Source organism: Somniosus microcephalus, chromosome 15 (assembly GCF_052327205.1).
Source record: "Somniosus microcephalus isolate GS21.2 chromosome 15, FLI_Smic_1.0, whole genome shotgun sequence".
In the NCBI taxonomy this organism is placed as follows: domain Eukaryota; kingdom Metazoa; phylum Chordata; class Chondrichthyes; order Squaliformes; family Somniosidae; genus Somniosus; species Somniosus microcephalus.
The window spans coordinates 118,401,072-118,416,639 of NC_141001.1; the positions used below are offsets into that span (position 1 = coordinate 118,401,072).

A 15,568-nucleotide genomic window follows, 5' to 3' on the forward strand; every position below is an offset into this window, starting at 1 on the left:
TCACTCCTTTTTGGATTATGCCCCCTAGTCCTAGAATCCCCAACCAGCAGAAATAGTTTCTCTCTATCAATCCTATCTGTTCCCCTTAATATCTTGAAAACTTTGATCAGATCACCCCTTAACCTTCTAAATTCCAGGGAATACAACCCTAATTTGTGTAATATCTCCTCGTAAAATGGCCCCAAAGAAAATTTGGTTGCCGCGTTTCCTACATTACAGTGACTACACTTCCAAAGTACTTCATTGGGTGTGAATTGCTTTGGGACGTCCTGAGGTGCTGAAAGGTGGTGTATAAGTGCAAGTCTTTCTTTCTCTAAGATGAACAGGGGTGGGGAGGAGGCTGGTGTGGAGCATAACCACCGGCACAGACCAGTTGGGCCGAATGGTACATTCTCTGTAATTCTAGAGCAACATGCTGACGGGAGTTATACCGGTTTGTATCGAGCAGCTCTTGTCAATCTCGGTGCCCTGTGTGTTTTACCCGCTGTGGAGTAAGGCAGCTTAAAATTCAAACTACCCTCCAGCAGTGTGGCTTGTGCTGCCTTCAGAGAGATGGGGGGAAAAAAATCTTTGCATTTCTATAGCACCTTTCACGACCTCAGGATGTCACAAAGCACTTTACCGCCAATGAATTATCAGAGAATCATAGAATGGTTACAGCACAGAAGGAGGCCATTTGGTCCATGCCGGGTTACTTTTGGAGTGCAGTCACTGTTGTAATGTAGGAAATGCAGCAGCCAATTTGCGCACAGCAAGCTCCCACAAACAGCAATGTGATAATGACCACATCATCTAATTTAGTGATTGTCATGAATCTTATCATTCATGGAGAAATGACTCATGAAATAACACTGGGTGGCCAGCTGGTGGCGCCGTCCAAGGAGTATAAATAATCGGGCGTGGGCCCAGCTTGCTCAGGACGTTTTTGTAACCAGGAACTAGTGATTGTAAATAGAACTCATGGTTGTGAAACAGTTGATTAAAGCCTTGTTTTATACTCAAACCAAGTGCTCAGTGAGTTTTTTTACATCAGTGATGTTGATTCAGGGATAAATATTGGCCCCAGGACACTGGGGAGAACTCCCCTGCTCCTCTTCGAAATAGTGGCCGTGGGATCTTTTACGACCTCCTGAGAGGGTAGACGGGGCCTCGGTTTAACGTCTCATCCGAAAGGCGGCACATCCGACAGTGCAGCACTCCCTCAGTACTGCCCCTCCGACAGTGCAGCACTCCCTCAGTACTGCCCCTCCGACAGTGCAGCACTCCCTCAGTACTGCCCCTCCGACAGTGCGGCGCTCCCTCAGTACTGCCCCTCCGACAGTGCAGCACTCCCTCAGTACTGCCCCTCCGACAGTGCAGCACTCCCTCAGTACTGCCCCTCCGACAGTGCAGCACTCCCTCAGTACTGCCCCTCCGACAGTGCAGCACTCCCTCAGTCCTGCCCCTCCGACAGTGCAGCACTCCCTCAGTACTGCACAGGAGTGTCAGACTGGATTTTTGTGCTCAAGTCTCTGGAGTGGGACTTGAACCCACGACCTTCTGACTCAGAGGCGAGAGTGCTGCCCACTGAGCCACGGCTGACAGACAAGGAAAGAGTACACGTGAGTGAGACACGGGATACCCGGTCCCGATCACGAGGGAGTTTCATCACGACGCTGCTGTTAAACTGAGGTCCTGCCTCCAAGCTCAGGCTAGACATAAAAGATCTTGCTTGTGTGAAGAAAAGCAGGAAGTTGTCCTGGGGCTAAAATCCCTCCCTCGGCCAACATAAGCAAAAATAAGACCAGATTAACCGGTATTGATCTCAAATAAAAACAGAAAATGTTAACGTTTCAGCTCGATGACCTTGTATTGATCTCAGTTTGCTGTTTCTGGGACCTAGCTGAATGCAGCTGGCTGTTATACTTGCCCAAATAACAGCGACTGCACTTAAATATCATCTAATACAAAAGCAAAATACTGCGGATGGTGGAAATCTGAAATAAAAACAGAAAATGCTGGAAATACTCAGCAGGTCAGGCAGCATCTGTGGAGAGAGAAACAGAGTTAACATTCTGACCAAGGGTCATCGACCTGAAACATTATCTCTGTTTCTCTCTCCACAGATGCTGCCTGACCTGCCGAGTATTTCCAGCATTTTCTGTTTTTTATCTTAAATTTCGCCTATTGGGTTGTGAAGCACTCAGAAAAGTCCCGAGATGATGAGGTGCTTTACAAATGCACCTTTTGTTCTTGTGTTCCCAAAATATTGGATTGGAAATGAATCTGGATGGCGGCCAGTGGCTTGGCTCTGAAGATGGTTGCACATTGTTTGTTCAGTTTACATTAGATTCTGAATGATCAGATTAAAGTCAGCGAGTGGGTTCAAAAAACCAGTCTGATGCTTTCTTGTACAGAAACAAAAAATGCGGAGATGCAAACTTAGAAAAGAATGGTGCTCTGATGGGCAAGACGCTCAACTCATTCACACCCCTCCGCCCCTCACAGCTGCCCTGTGTCGATATACAAAACCAGCCCAAGAGAAAAGGGAGAGGGGAGGTGATGGGACGAGAAAAATATATATATATATATATATAGAAAGTTAATAATCTAAGCTTGCAAAATCAAGGCAGTATAAATGAAACAAAGGCTTGCAATTTATTATTTTTTTTATCAATGCTTCAGTCATTTTCTGGGCTGCGTGTTTCACAGCAGCTGTCGGGAAGCTGGTCCGAGGCCAGGTTTTGGGAGTGAGCGGGCAGGACGCATTCTTCAGCGTTCACATGTAAATCACTGATACAGTATGACAGCGAGTCACTGTCTGCCGAGCTGTAGACGCAAGGCATGGTTCTCATCCTACACAGCTGGCAAACCTTGTGACGTCCTGCACTTGAGATCAAGCTCGCGCGATTGATTTGATGCCTTTTTCTCTGCGTGAGTAAACAAAAAACTGTTTTAAGTAAGCTGTTCCTGCACTGTTGTAACTCTTTATCAGCTTTACACTGCTCGATAACCGGGGAGGGCGGGCGGAGGCATAGATTTAAAGTAATTGGTAGAAGGATTAGAGGGGAGTTGAGGAGAAATTTTGTCTGGAGCTCACTGCCTGAAAGGGTGGTAGAGACAGAAACCCTCATCGCTTTTAAAAAGTATTTCATAATCATAATCAACTTTATTGTCATTGTTAGTGCCCAAGTGCAGTACAACGAAATGTAGGCTTGCGGCTCCCGAGAGTGTACATTTAGATTAAGACATTTAAACATTCAACATACATTTGGCTTGTAATACATTAACATAAACATAACCATAATAAAGTGCATTGGCAGATGTGCAGGCTTTAGAGTTTATTTGTGGAGTTCAGTAGGATGACAGCCCTGGGAAAGAAGCTGTTCCTAAATCTGGTCGTACGGGTGCGAATGCATTTGAATATGCACTTGAAGCGCCGTAACCTACAGGGCTACGGACCAAGAGCTGGACAGTGGGATTAGGCTGGAGAGCTCTTTATGGGCAGGTACGGACACGATGGGCCGAATGTCCTCCTTCTGCGCTATAAACTTCTATGATTCACACAGACTGCAGTGGTTCAAGAAGGTGGTTCACCACCACCTTCTCGAGGGCAATAAATGCTGGCCTTGCCAGCATCGCCCACATCCCATGAATGAATTTTTTAAAAACAACAAGGTACACGTTACGATAATTCCCAAAGTGTTCCGAGTACAGTCATTAAATCGTGCTGGTGCTTTGATTTGGACAGAGCTGCTCCTCTTCACATTGACAGCCAAGTCGTCTTCTGATGGGAATTCAAACTCCTGCACCCTTGACCATCCCCATCAATCTTAAATGTTGGGCCAGGTCTCATTGGAGTGGGCCACCCCGTTAGTTAGACTGTTTCCCGCACCCTTCAGCTTGAATGTAATTTGCTCTGTAACTCGCTGGGAGTGCGAGCTGATAACGGCACAGCAACGGGGCATCTGGGACCGCGGTGAACGACGGGACCAACAGTCTATCCTCGCTGTCTATTAATGAACATTGAACTAATGTTTTATCTTTCAACAGTATTAAAAACCTTGCTATGATTTTAGTGCTGAAGTGTTTAAATTCAGGGGCGGTCGTGTTTAACAGTACTCCTGATACATAGAACTCTGTTAACACAAGGAATGAAGTAACTAGCACTTAAATAGTTAAGTTGAAATTCTTGTTTCTACACTAAGCAGCCAAGAAAGCACAATGCCTGTCCTTCAAACTCTATCCTTGTTCCTGTTAACCCTCTGTATCCAGATGCCTGTCCAGGTGTCTCAGCCGTGGCTCAGTGGGCAGCACTCTCTCTCTCTCTCGCCTCTGTGTCAGAAGGTTGTAGCGCCACTCCAGAGACTTGAGCACAAAAATCCAGGCTTAAGCTCCCAGAACAGTACTGAGGGAGGTGCCGTCTTTTGGATGAAACATTAAACCGAGGCCCCTGTCTGCCCTCTCGGGAGGACGTAATTGATCCCATGGCACTATTTGAAAGAAGAGCAGAGGAGGTGTCCTCGCCAATTATCTGGTCATCATCACATTGCTGTTTGTGGGAGCTTGCTGTGCGCAAATTGGCTGCCGCGTTTCCTACATTACAACAGTGACTTCACTTCAAAAGTACCTCGTTGGCTGTAAAGTGCTTTGGGTCATCCTGAGGTTGTGCAAGTTTTTCTTTGATTCTATATTAGTTTAGAAAGACAGAGGGGCCATTCGGCCCATCATGCCTGTGCCGGCACTTTGAAGACCGAAGCCATTGTCCTCTGACCCCGCCACTAACTCTGTTCCCTTGTCATCCATTCCATCATCCTCCCTGGCAACTGTCTGAAGCTGAAAAAAGGAAAAAAGAAAGTCTTGCATTTCTACAGCACCTTTCACAACCTCAGGATGTCCCAAAGCGCTTTACAGCCAATGAAGTACAATGAACCAGACTATTCGCAACCTCAGCATCCTATTTGACCCTGGGCTGAAATTCCAACTCCATATCCTCTCCATCACAAAGACCGCCTTTTTCCACTTCCGTAACATTGCCCGTCTCCGCCCCTGCCTCGGCTCATCCGCTGCTGAAACCCTCATCCGATCCTTTGTCACCTCCAGACTTGACTATTCCAACGCACTCCTGACCGGCCTCCCACATTCTACCCTATGTAAACTTGAGGTCATCCGAAACTCTGCTGCCCCGTGTCCTAACTCGCGCCGAGTCCCGTTCACCCATCACCCCCTGTGCTCACTGCCCCGTGTCCTAACTCACACCCAGTCCCGTTCACCCATCACCCCCTGTGCTCACTGCCCCGTGTCCTAACTTGCACCCAGTCCCGTTCACCCATCACCCCCTGTGCTCACTGCCCCGTGTCCTAACTCGCACCCAGTCCCGTTCACCCATCACCCCGTGCTCACTGCCCCGTGTCCTAACTCGCACCCAGTCCCGTTCACCCATCACCCCGTGCTCACTGCCCCGTGTCCTAACTCACACCGAGTCCTGTTCACCCATCACCCCCTGTGCTCACTGCCCCGTGTCCTAACTTACACCCTGTCCCGTTCACCCATCACCCCCTGTGCTCACTGCCCCGTGTCCTAACTCACACCCAGTCCCATTCACCCATCACCCCCTGTGCTCACTGCCCCGTGTCCTAACTCACACCCAGTCCCGTTCACCCATCACCCTCTACTCACTGCCCCGTGTCCTAACTCACACCCAGTCCTGTTCACCCATCACCCCCCGTGCTCACTGCCCCGTGTCCTAACTCACACCCAGTCCCGTTCACCCATCACCCCCTGTGCTCACTGCCCCGTGTCCTAACTCGCACCCAGTCCCGTTCACCCATCACCCCCTGTGCTCACTGCCCCGTGTCCTAACTCGCACCCAGTCCCGTTCACCCATCACCCCCTGTGCTCACTGCCCCGTGTCCTAACTCACACCCAGTCCCGTTCACCCATCACCCCCTGTGCTCACTGCCCCGTGTCCTAACTCACACCCAGTCCCGTTCACCCATCACCCCCTGTGCTCACTGCCCCGTGTCCTAACTCACACCCAGTCCCGTTCACCCATCACCCCGTGCTCACTGCCCCGTGTCCTAACTCACACCCAGTCCCATTCACCCATCACCCCCTGTGCTCACTGCCCCGTGTCCTAACTCACACCCAGTCCCGTTCACCCATCACCCCCTGTGCTCACTGCCCCGTGTCCTAACTCACACCCAGTCCCGTTCACCCATCACCCCCTGTGCTCACTGCCCCGTGTCCTAACTCACACCCAGTCCCGTTCACCCATCACCCCCTGTGCTCACTGCCCCGTGTCCTAACTCTCACCCAGTCCCGTTCACCCATCACCCCCTGTGCTCACTGCCCCGTGTCCTAACTCACACCCAGTCCCGTTCACCCATCACCCCCTGTGCTCACTGCCCCGTGTCCTAACTCACACCCAGTCCCATTCACCCATCACCCCCTGTGCTCACTGCCCCGTGTCCTAACTCACACCCAGTCCCGTTCACCCATCACCCCCTGTGCTCACTGCCCCGTGTCCTAACTCACACCCAGTCCCGTTCACCCATCACCCCCTGTGCTCACTGCCCCGTGTCCTAACTCACACCCAGTCCCGTTCACCCATCACCCCCCGTGCTCACTGCCCCGTGTCCTAACTCACACCCAGTCCCGTTCACCCATCACCCCCTGTGCTCACTGCCCCGTGTCCTAACTCGCACCCAGTCCCGTTCACCCATCACCCCCTGTGCTCACTGCCCCGTGTCCTAACTCGCACCCAGTCCCGTTCACCCATCACCCCCTGTGCTCACTGCCCCGTGTCCTAACTCACACCCAGTCCCGTTCACCCATCACCCCCTGTGCTCACTGATACGCTTATCAATTACTTCATAAAAGGTGATGAGTCGAAGAAGAGATGATGAGTCGAAAGAAGAGATGAATAAGGCTTTTATTAGCTAAGAAGAGACCATGCTTCTTCGTGAGTGACTGAACAAGTCTGAACGAAACCCACACAGTGGTGGGTGGAGTCAGCTGAGGCATGCCTCCATACACAGTGCCACCCAGAGGTGGCAATATACAATACAGTGGTTTACCACATTCACCCCTTGTTTAATGTGAAGTCCGGCGGGGTGAAGGGTACTACAAGTTAAGTCTATCAGGAGGCCTTGTCTGACGTCCTGATCGTCGTGGTGGCGGCGGTGGTGTTGCAGCATCCGACGTCGGGTCTGGTGTCTGGGTGGTTGGCGAAGATTCCTGGGGCTTTGGCATGCCGTCTGCAGGGGTTGGGTTGGGAGGGGTGGTGGGGGATAACAGTGGTAAGGGGGATAACGGTGGTAAGGGGGATAACGGTGGTAATTCAGGGGTACCCGAGGGTGCGAGATCTCGTATGGAGACCGTGTCCTCCCGCCCGTCTGGGTATGTCACCCAGGCATACTGGGGGTTGGCGTGTAGGAGGTGCACCCGCTCGACCAGGGGGTCCGTTTTATGCGTCCTCACGTGCCTCCGCAGTAGGACGGGCCCAGGAGAAGTCAACCATGCCGGTAGCGAGGTTCCCGATGTAGACTTCCGGGGGAAAACGAACATTTTCTCATGAGGGGTCGCATTAGTGGCAGTACAAAGCAGTGACCGAATGGAGTGAAGCGCTGCAGGGAGGACCTCCTGCCAGCGGGAGGTCGGAAGGCCCTTAGATTTTAGTGCTAAGAGGACTGCCTTCCAAACCGTCGCGTTCTCCCTTTCCACCTGGCCGTTCCCCCGGGGGTTGTAACTGGTGGTCCTGCTCGTGGCGATACCTCTTGTTAGCAGGTACTGCCGAAGTTCGTCGCTCATGAACGATGAGCCCCTGTCGCTATGTATATAGCTGGGGAACCCGAACAGAACGAAGATGTCATTCAGACACTTGATGACCGTGGTACTGGTCATGTCTGGGCAAGGGATGGCAAAGGGGAAACGGGAGTACTCATCAACTATGTTGAGGAAGTACACATTGCGGTCAGCGGAGGGGAGGGGCCCTTTAAAATCGACGCTCAGGCGTTCGAAGGGGCGGGTGGCCTTGATCAGGCTTGCTCTGTCCGGCCTATAGAAGTGCGGTTTGCACTCGGCGCAGATTTGGCAGCTCTTGGTCATGGTCCTGACCTCCTCGATGGAGTAGGGCAGGTTAATGGATTTGATAAAATGGAAAAACCTGGTGACCCCCGGGTGGCAGAGGTCATTGTGGAGGGACTGCAGCCTATCACTCTGCGCGTTGGCGCATGTACCACGTGATAGGGCATCTGGGGGCTCATTGAGTTTCCCTGGCCGATACAAGATATCATAATTGTAGGTGGAGAGTTCGATTCTCCACCTCAAGATCTTGTCGTTCTTGATTTTACCCCTCTGCTTATTATTAAACATAAAAGCTACTGAACGCTGGTCAGTGAGCAGGGTAAATCGTTTCCCGGCCAGGTAATGCCTCCAGTGACGCACCGCTTCTACAATAGCCTGGGCCTCCTTTTCGACGGAGGAGTGTCTCGTCTCGGGGCCCTGGAGGGTCCTTGAGAAAAAGGCCACGGGTCTGCCCGCCTGGTTAAGGGTCGCGGCTAGGGCGAAGTCGGAGGCATCGCTCTCCACTTGGAAGGGGATGGACTCATCCACCGCGTGCATTGCGGCCTTCGCGATATCGTTCTTGATAAGAGTGAAGGCTGCACACGCCTCTGGTGTCAGGGGGAAGGAGGTGGCTTTGATGAGGGGCCTGGCTTTGTCTGCATAGAGGGGCACCCACTGGGCGTAGTAGGAGAAAAACCCCAGGCATCTCTTCAGTGCTTTTTGGCAGTGGGGAAGGGGTAGCTCCATTAGGGGGCGCATTCTGTCGGGGTCGGGCCCGATGACTCCGTTCTCCACCACGCAGCCGAGGATGGCCAGGCGCTTGGTGTGAAACATACATTTTTCCTTATTGTACGTTAGGTTCAGCCGTTGGGCCGTACGGAGGAAATTTGCTAGATTAACGTCGTGGTCCTGCTGGTCGTGGCCGCAGATGGTGACGTTATCCAAATAGGGGAAGGTTGCCCGCAGCGCGTTCTGGTCAACCATTCGGTCCATCTCCCTTTGGAAGACCGAAACCCCGTTGGTGACGCCGAAGGGGACCCTAAGGAAGTGGTAGAGGTGGCCGTTTGCCTCGAAGGCAGTATACTGGCGGTCCTCATGGCGGATGGGCAGCTGGTGGTACGCTGACTTAAGGTCGATGGTGGAGAATACTTTGTATTGCGCAATCTGATTGACCATATCAGATATGCGAGGGAGGGGGTACGCGTCCAGCTGGGTGTACCGGTTTATGGTTTGGCTGTAGTCGATTACCATGCGGCGTTTTGCAGTGGTTTTAACGACTACAACCTGGGCTCGCCAGGGGCTAGTGCTACCTTCGATAATGCCCTCCTTCAAGAGCCGCTCCACCTCAGAGCTGATAAAAGCTCTGTCCCCGGCACTGTACCGCCTGCTTTTGGTAGCGATGGGTTTACAGTCGCGGGTGAGGTTAGCGAACAGGGGAGGGGGGGGGACTTTTAATGTGGAAAGGCTGCAGGTGGTTTGCAGCGGGCGATTTAAAAGTTGTTGGTTGCAGACTGTGAGTGGGGGGAGGGGTCCACCGTATGCTAGTGTGACACTCTTAAGGTGGCACTGAAAATCCAACCCTAGCAGGACGGCAGCGCAAAGACGGGGCAGGACTAGCAGTTTAAATTTTTGATATTCAGTGCCCCCTACTGACAGGGTCACCACACAGTAGCCGCTGATGTCCATTGACTGGGACTTGGACGCCATAGAAATGCGATGGTGCGTTGGCAGAATCGTGAGGGAGTGGCTACGTACCGTGTCGGGGTGGACGAAACTCTCTGTGCTCCCGCTGTCGATCAGGCAACTGGTGGCGCGGCCGTTTACCGCGATATCCATCATGGAGCTGGATAGATGGTGAGGGTGGCCTTGATCCAGCGTCACGGAGGCCAGTATGTGGCTTAGTGAGTCACTATAGTCATCCGCCGAGACGGTGGTCGGTTCCGGTGACGAAATGGCGGTTGAGTGCGTTGGATACGATGGCGGCGGATGCCATGCGGCCGGGGGTACACAAAATGGCGGATAAGATGGCTGCTCCCACGGCCCGCACGCTGCGCTGCTGGCTGGCTTCCCCTTGCAGGCGTTAGCGTAATGGCCTTTCTTCCCGCAGCCCGAGCAGGTAGCTGTTTTAGCTGGGCAGTGCGCTCTGGGATGTTTTAACTGGCCACAGAAATAGCATTTTTGGGCCTGGTTACTGGGCATCGAAGCAGTTCTTACCGGAGGCTGCTGTCTCGGTTGGGTCGCTGCAGCGGTTGGTGCCGGGGGCGGCGGTCCCGTGTCCCACGGTTTCGATTGCCATGTCTCGGCGCCGTTACGGGGGTATGCCTCGAGGTTTCGGTGGGCCTCCTCTAACGAGAGCGCAAGGGCAATGGCCGTCTTCAGGTCGGGTTCCTTGCTTTCTAGCAGTCTCTGCCGGGTGTGGTCTGACTGGAGGCCCCTGACGAAGGCATCACAGGCGAGTCCCTGCGCGTGCTCCACAGCCGTTACCGCTTTACAATCGCAGTCTCTGCAGAGTGCCAGTAGCGCCCGTGCAAATGCCCCTACCGATTCTCCCGGTTGCTGCCTGCGGGATCCCAAGAGGTGTCGGGCGTAAATTGTGTTCACTGGGCGCGTATATTGCCCTTTTAGTAGCTCGAGGGCCGCCACGTACGTATTAGAGTCCCGGATTAGCATATATACTTGATGGCTCACCTGGGCGGTCAAAATTTTCAGTTTGTGATCCTCCTCTGTAACCTGTGAGATTGCGAGGAAGGATTCAAAGCAGCTCAGCCAGTGTTCAAACTTGGCTGATGCACCCACATCTTGAGGGTCGAGGTCCAGGCGTGGTGGTCTGAGGGCTCTCAGCAATGTCTGCTGTATCCGTTGCTGTTGTTGCTCCTCAGGTGTCGCCATTTAACTTTTAGCTAATAAAATTGATACGCTTATCAATTACTTCATAAAAGGTGATGAGTCGAAGAAGAGATGATGAGTCGAAAGAAGAGATGAATAAGGCTTTTATTAGCTAAGAAGAGACCATGCTTCTTCGTGAGTGACTGAACAAGTCTGAACGAAACCCACACAGTGGTGGGTGGAGTCAGCTGAGGCATGCCTCCATACACAGCGCCACCCAGAGGTGGCAATATACAATACAGTGGTTTACCACACTCACTGCCCCGTGTCCTAACTCACACCCAGTCCCGTTCACCCATCACCCCCTGTGCTCACTGCCCCCTGTCCTAACTCACACCCAGTCCCGTTCACCCATCACCCCGTGCTCACTGCCCCGTGTCCTAACTCACACCCAGTCCCATTCACCCATCACCCCCTGTGCTCACTGCCCCGTGTCCTAACTCACACCCAGTCCCGTTCACCCATCACCCCCTGTGCTCACTGCCCCGTGTCCTAACTCACACCCAGTCCCGTTCACCCATCACCCCCTGTGCTCACTGCCCCGTGTCCTAACTCACACCCAGTCCCGTTCACCCATCACCCCCTGTGCTCACTGCCCCGTGTCCTAACTCACACCCAGTCCCGTTCACCCATCACCCCCTGTGCTCACTGCCCCGTGTCCTAACTCACACCCAGTCCCGTTCACCCATCACCCCCTGTGCTCGCTGACCTACATTGGCCCCCGGTCTGGCAACGCCTCAATTTCAAAATTCTCATCCTCGTTTCCAAATCCCTCCGTGGCCTCGCCCCTCCCTATCTCTGTGACCTCCTCCAGCCCTACAACCCTCACAGATCTCTGCGCTCCTCCAATTCTGGCCTCTTGCGCAATCCCGATTTTAATCGCTCCACCACATTGGCGGCCGTGCCTACTGCTGCCTGGGCCCTAAGCTCTGGAATTCTCTCCCTAAACTTCTCCGTCTCGCTACCTCTCTTTCCTCCTTTAAGACGCTCCTGAAAACCTACCTCTTTGACCGAGCTTTTGGTCACCTGCCCTCTAATTTCTCCTTCTGTGGCTCGGTGTCAAATTTTGTTTGATAATCGCTCCCGTGAAGCGCCTTGTGACCAATGCTCCGCCTAAGGTGCGCAGTAATCGCAAAGGTCGTGCGCAGTAATCGCAAAGGTCCTGCGCAGGACGCTCACCGGCTTTTAACACTAAGTACCGCGCAGGCGCAGAAATGAATAGTAACAGGCCGCACGGAACAAAGCGCAGCTGACAGGGAGCATTGCCCGGGGACGTTTCCCTATGTTAAAGGCGCTATATCGTAATTCAAATTGTTGTCGCTGCTTCAGCACGGGTTCGTGGTAGAGAATTCCAGATTCTAACAACCCTGTGTAAATTGCATGTGTCCCAAGCCCTTGGAACGATGCCAAAGAACCCGGAGTGATTAGTGAGACAGCGGTGAATCCTGTCAACAGGTAATGCACAGTCTCCACAGCTCATTGTTGAAAGAGGGTGAATCTTGTATGCTTCAGTGCATATGCGTGCACTGGCAATGGAAATAAAGAAAGAAGTAAGACTTGCATTTCTATAGCGCCTTTCACAACCTCAGTATGTCCCGAAGCGGAAGTGCTTTTTGAAGCGTGGTCACTGTTGTAATGTAGGAAACGCGGCAGCCAATTTGCGCACAGCAAGCTCCCACAAACATCAATGTGATAAATGACCAGATAATCTGTGTTTGTGAGGTTTGTTGAGGGATAAATATTGGCCAGGACACCGGGGAGAACTCCCCCTGCTCTTCTTCGAAATAGTGGCCGTGGGATCTTTTACGTCCACGGGGCCTCGGTTTAACATCTCATCCGAAAGACGGCACATCCGACAGTGCAGCACTCCCTCAGCACTGCACTGGGAGTGTCAGCTGGACTCGAGTCCCTGGAGTGGGACCTTTTTGTGAAGCAACCAGGGGGAGGAAATAAGTCCTGTCTCTCTCTCTATGCACCACTGGAGCTCATGATGTTGCACCTGCCTGCGTGCTCCTGGAGATTGATTGATGTGTTGTGGCAGCGGGCTGTCCAGCAGTAGCTGCTAGTAGCTGGCGCCCATGTTTTTACTCTCGGGGTTATGCCCTGAGGGGATTAAGAGTCAAGCACATGGTGCGGGACCGGAGTCACATACAGGCCAGGCCAGGGAGGAGTGAAAGATTCCCCGCACTGAATGACATTAGCGAACCTCTTGGGCATTTATGTTTTTATTCAGTGGTCAATTGAATTCGATTTCACAATTTAGATATAGCGCCTTTCACAACCTCAAGATGTCCCAAAGCGCTTTACAGCCAATGAAGTGCTTTTGAAGTGTAGTCACTGGTGTAATGTCTGAAACGAGGCAGCCAAGTTGAACACCGCAAGATCCCACAAACAGTATTGCGATAATGACCAGATAATCTGTTTTGTGATCGAGGGATTAGTATTGGCCAGGACACCGGGGAAAAGGACGTGTTTATTCACAACACCAAAAGCTCTGATTGGTCCCCTTGGATGACAAGTCCTGATTGCTGATTGGTCCCCTTGTAGAACAAGACACAACCAGCAGTTTGTCTGGAATGTGTAATTAGATCCTCCCTGCCTACGTAATCAGTTACTTTGCAAAGTGAACTCGAGCCATTCCGACTGCCGACTCCAGACATAACAGAGCTCACTTGGAACAGACAGGGCTCACCCTCGTGGGTTAAGACCTTCTCTCACCCCCCCAAACAAGTTCCTGCCCCCGGCGTCCAAGTTCCTGACCACCTCCCCCCCGCCACACCCATAGATGGGGCACGGTGTGTGGGTCATGGATCATTAACAGGCTTATTAGGTCTAAAGTGAATAGTGACAGTGTCGTGACGTCCGGATTTCGTCCAGTCCAATGATGTCACTTGCCACGCGTACCGAGCTTTCCGAGAAACCGGGGGTGGGGAGGGAGAACCTGGTGCGGGTGTAAAGGGAGTGGTGTTGGCAGAACTTGATCCATCTTACCATCTGGATCATGTTCTCGCTCTCATCTGCACAACTTTAGATCTGGATCACCTTTTTCCCCCATCCCCACTATGCTCTCCATGCTCTTTACCCCCACCCCCCCGCCGAGTTCCTGACCTCTTCTCTCTCTCCCCCTCCAAATCCCCCTCTCTCTTCCCCCCTCCCATTCTCTCTCTCTCCCCCACCCCTTTCTCTCTCTCCCCCCGGACCACCGCGGATCCAGTGACGGGCCTTGTCCCAGGGAGCTGAACAAAGCATGGCCCACACTGCACTGCAGCCGCGACTGTGGGGTACGCCGCGTGCGCGGCCTCGGTGACAGCGCACCAGCGCAAAAAGGGGCTGGTCCGACCACGCGCACACGCAGAAGGACACAGATCTGTCTGTGCAGAAAATCACTCTGTAGGGAACACTCCCCTGCTCTTCCAAATAACGCCACCAGCTCTTTTATGTCCACCTTAGAAAGCAGACAGGACTCGGTTTAACGTCTCATCTGAAAAGCAGCACCTCCGACAGTGCAGCACTCCCGCAGTACCGCACTGGAGCGTCAGCCTAGATTTTTGTGCTCAAGTCTCTGGAGTGAGACTTGAACCCACAACCTTCTGACTCAGAGGCGAGAGTGCTGCCCACTGAGCCACGGCTGACACTCATGGTTGGATTTGACCTCTGAACCTCAGGGTTGCTAGTCCAGGAGTGCCATAACCACTCGGCTACCTTACCTCACCTCATCGACAAAACATGTAGCCCGCCTTCTAATTAATGCACCAATTTCAATCTTAATTGTGCAGAGTGATTAAGCACACTAAATGTATGAGTTCTTTAAAATCAGTCAATAATTGAATTACTTAATTGAGTAGATAATTAGAAAATGGCCAGACTAAATGTGTTTAAAGCATGTGTTGCGTAGCCGAACACTAAATATAGATCGATAGCAAAATACTGCAGATGCTGGAAATCCAAAATAACAACAAAAAATGCTGAAAAACTCAGCAGGCCAGGCAACATCCGTGGAGAGAAATTAGAGTCAATGTTTAGAGTCAACACCTCCGTTCAGTCCGTAAGGGTGACCCCGAGCTTCCGGTCGCCTGTCACTTTAATTCACCGCTCTATTCCCACTTGGACCTCACCGTCCTTGGCCTCTTGCATTGTTCCACGGAAGCTCAGCGTAAACTCGAGGAACAGCACCTCATCTTCCGATTAGGCACTTTGCTGCCTTCCGGACTCAATATTGAGTTCAACAATTTCAGATCATAACCTTGGCCCCTATTACATTTTTACTTTTTTTTCCCACCCCTTTGTTTTGGGTTTTCCCTCCCCCCCTCCCTTTCCTTTTTTTCTCTCTCCCACATGGCAGCTGTCTCTCTTTCTGCCAGTACACTTCACACCTAATCTGAGCCATCTTTTGTCTCCACTTGTCCTATTACCATCTCGTCTGGTTTTGAATACCTCTTAATGTCTCTTTACTTCTTTTGTTCTATCGCAGCCCTGCCTTCGATCTATTTCATTTCCTCTCCAGTTTTGAAAAAGGGTTTCGACCCGAAACGTCGACTCTAATCTCTCACCACGGATGTTGCCTGACCTGCTGAGTTTTTCCAGCATTTCCTGTTGTTATTACTAAATATCGATCTCTACTTTTACTTTCCCACAG

The 15,568-nt window shown here is 52.1% G+C and overlaps 1 protein-coding gene across 9 annotated transcripts in view; it reads left to right on the forward strand.

Moving 5' to 3' along the window:
• ppfibp2b (PPFIA binding protein 2b) overlaps positions 1 to 15,568 on the forward strand; it is a 474,628-nt gene that overhangs the window by 160,512 nt on the left and 298,548 nt on the right. Inside the window, exon 1 of one of the 9 annotated variants that reach the window (XM_086008337.1) lies at positions 2,821 to 2,913. The exons of the other annotated variants lie outside the window; for them this stretch is intronic. The gene's annotated coding sequence lies outside the window, so the exon portion shown is untranslated. Of the gene's footprint in view, positions 1 to 2,820; positions 2,914 to 15,568 lie in introns of those variants that run through there. 9 annotated transcript variants of the gene reach the window in all.